The sequence below is a fragment of the Orycteropus afer genome, unplaced genomic scaffold (assembly GCF_000298275.1).
Source record: "Orycteropus afer afer isolate SDZICR_OR568_19922 unplaced genomic scaffold, OryAfe1.0 scaffold00084, whole genome shotgun sequence".
NCBI classification, from domain to species: domain Eukaryota; kingdom Metazoa; phylum Chordata; class Mammalia; order Tubulidentata; family Orycteropodidae; genus Orycteropus; species Orycteropus afer.
In genome coordinates, this window is record NW_006921671.1 from 3,690,194 (window position 1) to 3,699,785 (window position 9,592).

A 9,592-nucleotide genomic window follows, 5' to 3' on the forward strand; every position below is an offset into this window, starting at 1 on the left:
TATAAGATCTCTGCGAGGGAAGACTACAAATATTTTTGTGTGGACATGTACACATGTATGAAAGGCAAGGAGGGATCATCCCTAACAGCCAGGTTGGTCTGATTCCGGGTTATCAGTTCAAGTGATGCAATGCCAGGAGAAAACAAACAGATCAATATTGAGAGAGCAGAGGGGAGTCAAGAGTAGAGTGAGGCAAACAGGTCTGAGGAGAACACCAACAAAAAACAATATAAGACACAGCAGTAATAGGTCCTGGAACAGCTGTAACTATAGTTGTCTTGCCTAAGGCACTTGACTGCAAACCAGAAGGCTGGTGGTTCAAACCCACCAGCTACTCCTCGGAAGGAAGGTTGGGCAATCTACTTCCATAGTGTTACTGCCTCAGAAACCCAAGGAGGGGTTGTTTTGAGTCAGATCCCACTCCACGGGAAAGAGTTTGGTTTGGTTTAGTTATCTAACTATCAGAAATGAATGGCTTTATCAAACAGAAACTTATTTTCTCGAAGTTCAGGAGACTATTCCAAATTCATGCCTGCTCTAGGGAAAAGCTTTCTCTCTCTGTCAGTTCTGGAGGAAGATCCTTGTCTCTTTGAGCTTCTGTTCCTGGCAGATCTTCATGTGGCTTTTCGTCTCTTTTTCCCCCAGGGCTGCTTCTCTTACTTGCTTGTTTAATCTCCTTTATACCTCAAAAGGGATTGATTTAAAATACACCCTTCACTAATCTTACCTCATTAAATAAAAAAACACAACCCATTCTCAAATGGATTACAACCACAGGCATGTTGTTGTTAGGTGCCAAGTTGGTTCCAACTAATAATGATCTTATGTACAACTGAATGAAACACTGCCTGCCGTGAATCATCCTCACAATCATTGTTATCTTTGAGCTATTTTTGAGTGGCTATATTTGCAGCCACCATGTTAATCCATCTCCTTCAAGGTCTTCCTCTTGTTCTCAGATGCTATACTATACCAAGCATGATGTCATTCTCCAGGGACTGATCTTTCCTTATAACATGTCTAGAGTATGTGAGACAAAGTCTTGTCATCCTTGCTCTTAAGGAGTATTCAGGTTGTAGTTCTTCCAAGACAGATTTGTTCATTTTTCTGGCAGTGCATGATATATATTCAATATTCTTTACGAACCCTATAATCCAAAAACATCAATTCTCCTTCACTATTCTTTATTCATTGTCAAGATATCACATACTTATGATGTGATTGTAAAAACCATGCTTGGATCAGGTTTACCTTAGTCGTCAAAGTGACATCTTTGCTTTTTAACACTTTGAAAAGATCTTTTGCAGCAGATTTACCCAATATCATACATTGCTAGATTTCTTGACTATTGCTTCTGTGGGCATTGATTGTGAATCCAAGTAAAATGAAATCCTTGACAACACCAAATTTCCTGTTTATCATGATGTTGCTTATTCAACCAGTTGTGAGGATCTATATATTTTTTTATGTTGAAGTGCAATTCATACTGAATTCATACTTTGATCTTCTTCAGTAAGTGCCTCAAGTCATCTTTACTTTAGCAAGCAAGGTTGTGTCACCTGCATATCATAGATTGCTAATGAGTCTTCTTCTAATCCTTATATATTATTTGTGCAACATACAGATTGAATAAGTATGATGAAAGGATACAATCCTGACATACACCTTTCCTGATTTTAATTGACACAGTATCCCCTTGTTCTGTTTGAATGATTACTTCTTGGTATATGTACATGTTCCTCATGAGCACAATTAAGTATTCTGGAATTTCCATTCTTCACTATGTTACTCATAATTTGTCATGATCCATCCAGTTGACTATCTTTGCATAGTCAATAAAACACGGGTAAACATCTTTCCGATACTCTTTATTCTCAGGCAAGATCCATCTGACATCAGTACTTATATTCCTCATTCCAAATCCTCGTCTAAATCCGGCTTAAATTTTTGGCAGTTCCCTATCGATGTACTGCTGCCAGTGTGTTTTAATTATCTTCAGCAAAATTTTACTCGCATGTGATATTAATGATATCGTTCAATAATGGGCACAAATATGAATCTCTTCCAATGAGTTGACCATATAGCAGTCTTCCAAATTTGTTGGCAGAGATGAGTGAGGGATTCCAATGTTTCAACCATTTTTTGAGGGATTCCAATGTTTCAACCATTTTTTAAAACATCTCAATTGGCATTCCATCAGTTCTTGGAGCCTTGATTTTCATCAATCTCTTCAGTGCAGCTTGAACTTCTGCCTGCAACACCACTAGTTCTTGATCACGTGCTGCCTCTTGAAATTTGTGACTATTGGCCAATTCTCTTCAGTACAGTGACTCTGAATTTCTTTCATCGTCCCTTGATGCTTCCTGTGTTATTCAACATTTTGCCCATACAGTCCTTGGCTATTGTAACTCAAGGCCAGAATTTTTTCCTCAGTCTATCAGCTTGAGAAATGCTAAGCATGTTCTTCCCTTTTTGTTCTATAGTTCCAGATCTTTGCATATCATCATTATAAGAATTTACTTTGATTTCTAGCCACATTTTGTAATCTTTTGCTCAGCTGTTTTTCTTCATCATTTCTTCCATTTGCTTTAGCTACTCTCCATTAGGAGCAAGTTTCAGAGTGTCTTCTGAAATCCATTTTGGTCTTTTAAAATTTTTTTTTCTTTCTTATCTTTTTAATGACCATTTTCTGTCTTCATGTAGAATGTCCTTGATGTCATATCATGACTTGTCTGGTCTTCGGTACTTAGTGTTTAATGAGTCAACTCTATTTTTGAAATGATCTCTAAATTCAGGTGGGATATACTCAACTTCATACTTGGTTCTCATAGACTTGTTTTAATTTTCTTCAGGTTCAACTTGAACTTGGCATATGAGCAATTCATGGTCTGTTTTGCAGTTAGCCTCTGGCCTTGTTGCGCTTAATGATATTGAACTTCTCCATTCTCTCTTTCCAAAGATATAGTCGATTTGATTTCTGTGTGCTCCATCTGTCAAGGACCACACATATAGTCACCATATATGTTGTTGAAAAATATTCCAGTAAATAAGACATTGGTCTTAAAATTCTATCATGCAATCTCTGGCATAGTTTCTATCACCATGGCTATATTTTTCAACTACTGATCCTTTTTTGTTCCCATCTTTCACATTCCAATCAGTAATTATCAATACATCTTGATCATGTGTTTGAACAATGTCAGATTGCATAAATTGATTTAAAAAAATCTTCATTTTCTTCATTTGCGGCATTAGTGATTGGTGCTTAAATTTGAATAATAGTCTCATTAACGGGTCTTCCTTGCAGACATATGGATATTATTCTATCACTGACAGCACTGTATTTTTGAGGAAGAATGCTATACCATTCCTCTTCAATTTGTCATTTCTAGCATAGTAGACCATATGATTGTCTGATTCTAAATGCCCAACATCAGTTCATTTCAGCACACTATTGCCTACGATATTGATATTTATGCATTCTATTTCATTTCTGATGAATTCCAGTTTTCCTGGATACATATTTCATACACTCCATGTTCCAACTATTAATAGATACTTACAGCTGTTTCTTCTCATTTTTGAGTGAGAAGGGAATGAAGGTACTGAAAGCTTTACTTTATCTATGTCATTAAGGTTAACTCTTTTAGGAGGCAGCTCTTCTCCTATTTTGAGTGACTTTCAACCTGAGGGACTTATCTTCCAGTGCTATATCAGATAATGTTCCACTGCTATTCATAAGGATATCACTGGCCATTTTTTTTTTTTTTTTTTTTTAAGAAGTAGATTTCTGAGTCCTTATAAGTCTTAGTCTGGAACCGCTGCTGAAACTTGTCCACCATGAGTGACCTTGATGGTATTTGAAATACTAGCATTGCTGCCAGCATCACAGCAACATCCATGCCACCTTTGGTACAGTGAATTAATTAATATGGTCCTTCTAGCCACAGACCTCCATTTTGTGATGTGTTGTAAAACTTAGCCTCTATGCCTGTAGTTTTGGTACCATTCTGGAGTGAGTTGTGTATTATGTTAATGAGACAGGATTAGAGTGGGATGCATCTTTAGTCACTGCTTTACTAGAGGGTGTTACTCAAGTCACCACCTTTACCCTAGTCACCACCCAACACACTCTTGTACCATCTTGCTCAATCAGGAGAGTTTCCTTGAAGTTATGGTCTACATCCAACATAGATGAATGCTTTGTTAAAGTTCTCTCTCTTGCTCTAGATCCTGAATCTGCCTCATTATCATCTGACTTCCAGTTCTTGGGACCTGAGCCAGCAGCCTATCATTTGACCTGATTCACTGGCTTCTGCAGCCTTGAGAGCCAGCAGCCTGTTGTCTGACCTGCCAATGATGGTTCATCAGCCTCTATAATTACATGAGTCAGGAGAGACTTCCAGACTGATGCCTGACCCACAGATTTGGGACTTGCCAGACTCCTGTCAGTGATAGGATAAATATCTATATGCCTACAAGGAAGACCAGTTAAAACAACTATTATTCAAATTTATGCACCAACTATCAAAGCCAAGATTTGGAGCGGGGGAAAGAAAAGCCAAGTGACCAGACTGACCCAACAGCAGCAGCAGCTGCATCCAGGTGAGGGGAGGGACACAGGCCCCACCACCAAGAGGCAGGAAAGCTGGAGAAAGAAAAGCTGGGCAACTAGACTGACTGAGCTGCAGTAGGGATCCAAGTAAGGGGGGCAGAGAGGTTTTGAACAGCTAAGGGAGACAAACTTTGTTGTCAGTTTGTTGTACTGTGGTGGCTTGTGTGTTGCTGTGAGACTTGAGACTGTGCCACCAGTGTTTCAAACACCAGCAGAGTTGCACATGGTGCAAAGGTTTCAATGCAGCTTACAGACTGAGACAGATTAGGAAGAAGGAAGAGGCAATCCACTTCTCAAAGAATTGGCCAGGGAAAACCTTTTGAATAGCAGAGAAACACTGTCTGATACATTACTGCACAACTTTACGAATAGCCTGGAAACATTGTCCAATACAGTGAGGAGGACAAGCCCTATAGGTCGGAAGGTTCCCAAAATACATCTGGGAAAGAACTGCATCATCTGAGTAGAACCAACCTTACTGATATGGATAAAGAAAAACTTTTGAGATCTTCATTTGCTGACGTGGCATTAATCAAATTAAGGAGAAACAGCTGCAAACATCCAGTAATGATTGGAACATGGAATGTACAAAGTATGAATCTAGGAAAATTGGAAGTTGTCAAAAATTAAATGGAATGCATAAAGATTGATATCCCAGGCATTGATGAGCTGAAATGTGACTAGTTTTGGCCATTTTGAATCAGACAACCATATGATCTACTACACCAGGAATGACAATTTGAAGAGGAATAGCATGACATTCATCATCACAAAGTATTTTCGAGATCTGTCCTGAAGTACAATTCTGTCCATGATAGGATAATATCCACACACCTACAAGGAAGACTAGTTAATACAATTATTATTCAAATTTATGCACCAACCACCAAAGACAAAGATGAGAAAATTGAAGATTTTTATCAACTTCTGCAGTCTGAAATTGACTGAACATGCAATCAAGATGTGCTAATTATCACTGGTGACTGGAATGCAAAAGTTGGAAATAAAGAAGAATCACCGGTAGTTGGAAAATTTGGCTTTGGTGACAGAAATAACGTTAGAGTTTGCATGATGGAATTTTGCAGGACCAATGACTTATTCATTGCAAATACCTTTTTACAACAACACAAACAGTGGCTATACATGTGGACTTCATCAGATGGAATACACAGGAATCAGATTGACCACATCTGTGGTGAGAGGCAATGGAAAAGCTCAATATCTTCAGCCAAAACAAGGCTAGGAGTTGATTGTGGAGCAGACCATCAACTGATCATATGCAAGTTCAACTTGAAGTTATAGACAATTAAAACAAGTCCACAAGAGCCAAAATATGACCTTGAATATATCCCTCCTGAATTTAGACACCATCTAAAGAATAGATTTGATGCATTGAACACCAGTGACTGAAAACCAGAACTGTGGGATGACATCAAGAACATCATCCATGAAGAAAGCAAGAGGTCATTAAAAAGATGAGAAAAGAAGAAAAGACCAAAATGGATGTCAGAAGAGACTTTGAAACTTGTCTTTAATCAGAAAGTAGCTAAAGCAAATGGAAGAAATGGCAAGATAAAAAACCTGAACAGAAGATTTCAATGAGCAGCTCAAGCAAACAAAGCCAATAACTATAATGAAATGTGCAAAGACCTGGAGTTAGAAAACCAAAGAGAAGAACACACTTGGCATTTCTCACGCTGAAAGAACTGAGGAAAAAATTTAAGCCTCGAGTTGCAATATTGAAAGATTCTATGGGCAAAATATTGAATGATGCAGGAAGCATCAAAAGAAGATGTAAGGAATACACAGAGTTACTGTACCAAAAAGAACTGGCAGATCTTCATCCATTTCAGGAGGAGGCATATGTTCAAGAACCAATGGTGCTAAAGGAAGAAGTCAAGCTGCACTGAAGGAATTGGCGAAGAACAAGGCTCCAGGACTTGATGGAATACCCATTCAGATGTTTCAACAAATGGATGCCCCACTGGAGGCATTATGCCTCCAAGTTACACCAAGAGATTTGGAAGACAGCTCCCTTGCCAACTGACTGGAAAAGATCCATATTTGTACCCATTCCAATGAAAGGTGATTCCACAGAATGTGAAAATTATCAAACAATATAATTAATATCACACACAAGTAAAATCTTACTGAAGATAATTTGAAAATGGTTGCAGCGGTATATTGACAGAGAACTTCCAGAGGTGCAAGCTGGATTCAGAAGAGGACGTGGAAGGAGGGATATCATTGCTGATGTCAGATGAATCTTGGCTCAAAGCAAAGAATACCAAAGATGCTTACTTATGTTTTATTGACTATGCAAAAGCATTTGATTGTGTGGATCATAACAAATTGTGGATAACATTGACAAGAATGGGAATTCCAGAACACTAAATTGTACTTGGGAGCTCTGGTAGCATAGTGGCTAAGACACTTGCCTGCTAACCAGACGGCTGGCAGTTCAAACCCACCAGCCACTCCTCGGAAGGAAGGTTGGGCAATCCTACTTCCGAAGTGATACTGCCTCGGAAACCCAAGGAGGGGTCGCTATGAGTTGGGGCCGACTCGACGGCACACAACAACAACAACAACAAATTGTACTCAGGAGGAACCTGTACATAGACCAGGAGGCTCTCATTCAAACAGAACAAGAGGACACTGCATTGTTTAAAATCAAGAAGGGAGTGTGTCAGGGTTGTATCCTTGCACCATAGTTATTCAATCTGTATATTGAGCAAATAATCTGAGAAGCTGGACTACATGAAGAAGAATGTGGCATCAGGATCGGAGGAAAAATAAACAACCTGAGATATGCTGATGACACAACTTTGCTTGCTGAAAGTGAGGATGACTTGAAGCACTTACTGATGAAGATTGATGAATACAATCTGCAGTATGGAATACATCTCAATATAAAGAAAACAAAAATCCTCACAACTAGACCTATAAACAGCATCACGATAAATGGAGAAAATATTGAAGTTGTCAAAGACTTCACATTGCTTGGTTCTACAATCGACACCAGTGGAAGCAGCAGTCAGGACATCAGATGACCTATGTTGTTGCTGTTATGTGCCGTCGAGTCAGACCCGACTCATAGCGACCCCTCCTTGGGTTTCCGAGGCAGTATCATTATGGAAGTAGATTGCCTAACCTTCCTTCCAAGGAGTGGCTGGTGGGTTCAAACCACCAGCCTTCTGGATAGCAGTCAAGTGTCTTAGGCACTATGCTACCAGAGCTCCTCAGATGACGTATAGCACTGGGCAAATTGGCTGCAAAGGATCTCTTTCAAGTGCTGAAGAGCAAAGATGTCTTCTTGAGGACTCAGGTGCACCTGACACAAGCTATGGTATTTTCAGTCACCTCAAATGCATGTGAGAGCTGGACAATGAATAAAGAAGACTAAAGAAGAGTTGGTGCTTTTGAATTGTAGTGCTGGCGAAGAATGCTGAGAGTACCATGGGCTGCTAAAAGAACTAACAGACCTGTCCTAGAGGAAGTGCAGCAGAATGCTTTTTGGAGGCGAGAATGGCCAGACTTCGTCTCACCTACTTTGGTCATGCTGTCAGAAGGGACCATTCTCTGGAGAAGAATGTCATGCTTGATAAGGTGGAGGGTTGACAAAAGAGGTGAAGGCCCTCAACAAGATGGATTGACACAGTGGTGGCAGCAATGGGCTCAAAGTATAGCAAGGATTATGGAGCTGGCGTGGTACTGGGCGGTGCTTCATTCTGCTGTGCATAGGGTCACTATGAGTCAGAGACAACTCGACAGCACCTAACACCCTCCACAACCACATGAGCCATTTCCTTGATGGTGTGTGAGTTCTGTGAAAGGTTGTGGTGAATTACAGAACCCAAAAGACAGGAGAGAGAGTACTGAGGGGAGGAGGAGTAGTTGATGTTAGAGATGATACAGTGGTATGGCAGTTTGGAAAATTTGGACATTTCAGACATCTTTAACCTCCACCTCATGGGAACTAGCTTTGTGCTGATCTTTCTAAAGAAATTATTCATGTACACCACACTATGACAAACTGACAAATGAGTTGGGAACCACAGGCATAGAAATTAGGAGTTACAATACATATTTTAGTGGTACATAATTCCATGACAATGGCTTTTCACTCTGTACCCACATTTCTCTTATGTATAGATTTGATCTCTTTGTTTGATCAGATGTGTTCTTAAATACCAAACCCCAGCTAGTATTACAGACCTAGTCTCAATCCCAGAGGGCCAACATAGTAATTCTCGCTATTCAGGCTCTTCTCTCTTAGGCATGTATAATATTTATCCCCATGAAATCTAAGAACAAACAGACACAGCTTTCCTACTTTGCCTTCATTTTATGTACCCAGAGTATCACCTTCATGCTAATTTAACACCTACCAAACATGTAAGACTATTGAGCATTTCAGAGCTCTGGTAGCATAGTGCCTAAGGCACTTGACTGCTAACCAGAAGGCTGGCGGTTCAAACCCACCAACCACTCCTTGGAAGGAAGATGGGGCAATCTACTTCCATAGTGATACTGCCTCGGAAACCCAAGGAGGGGTCTCTATGAGTTGTGTCCGACTCGACGGCAAATAACATAACATAACATCAGTGAAAGCAGGCAGGGCTTGAAGCTTTGACCAGTATTTCTAGAGTCTGAGCAGTTTCTTTCTACCTGCTCAAGTGGAGCCTTCCTCCTAACTCTGACTCAGCTATTCACTTTCATGGACATGAACTGAGAACCTACTGTATACGATGTTGAGATAAGTGTCTGGGCACGAGCCTCAGGTGAAAAGATACCTGTGGTGCGTTGTACTTTCCAAAGATTGCCTATTATATTCTACCACACATACTTTTTTTACAATGTGATTCTTGAGAGGTATGGTCTACGTTTCCTCTCCTTGAATATAGTTAAGCCTGTGGCCATGTCAGAAATGACACTGTGTTACTCCCAAGGCTAAATTATTAAAGATAATACAGT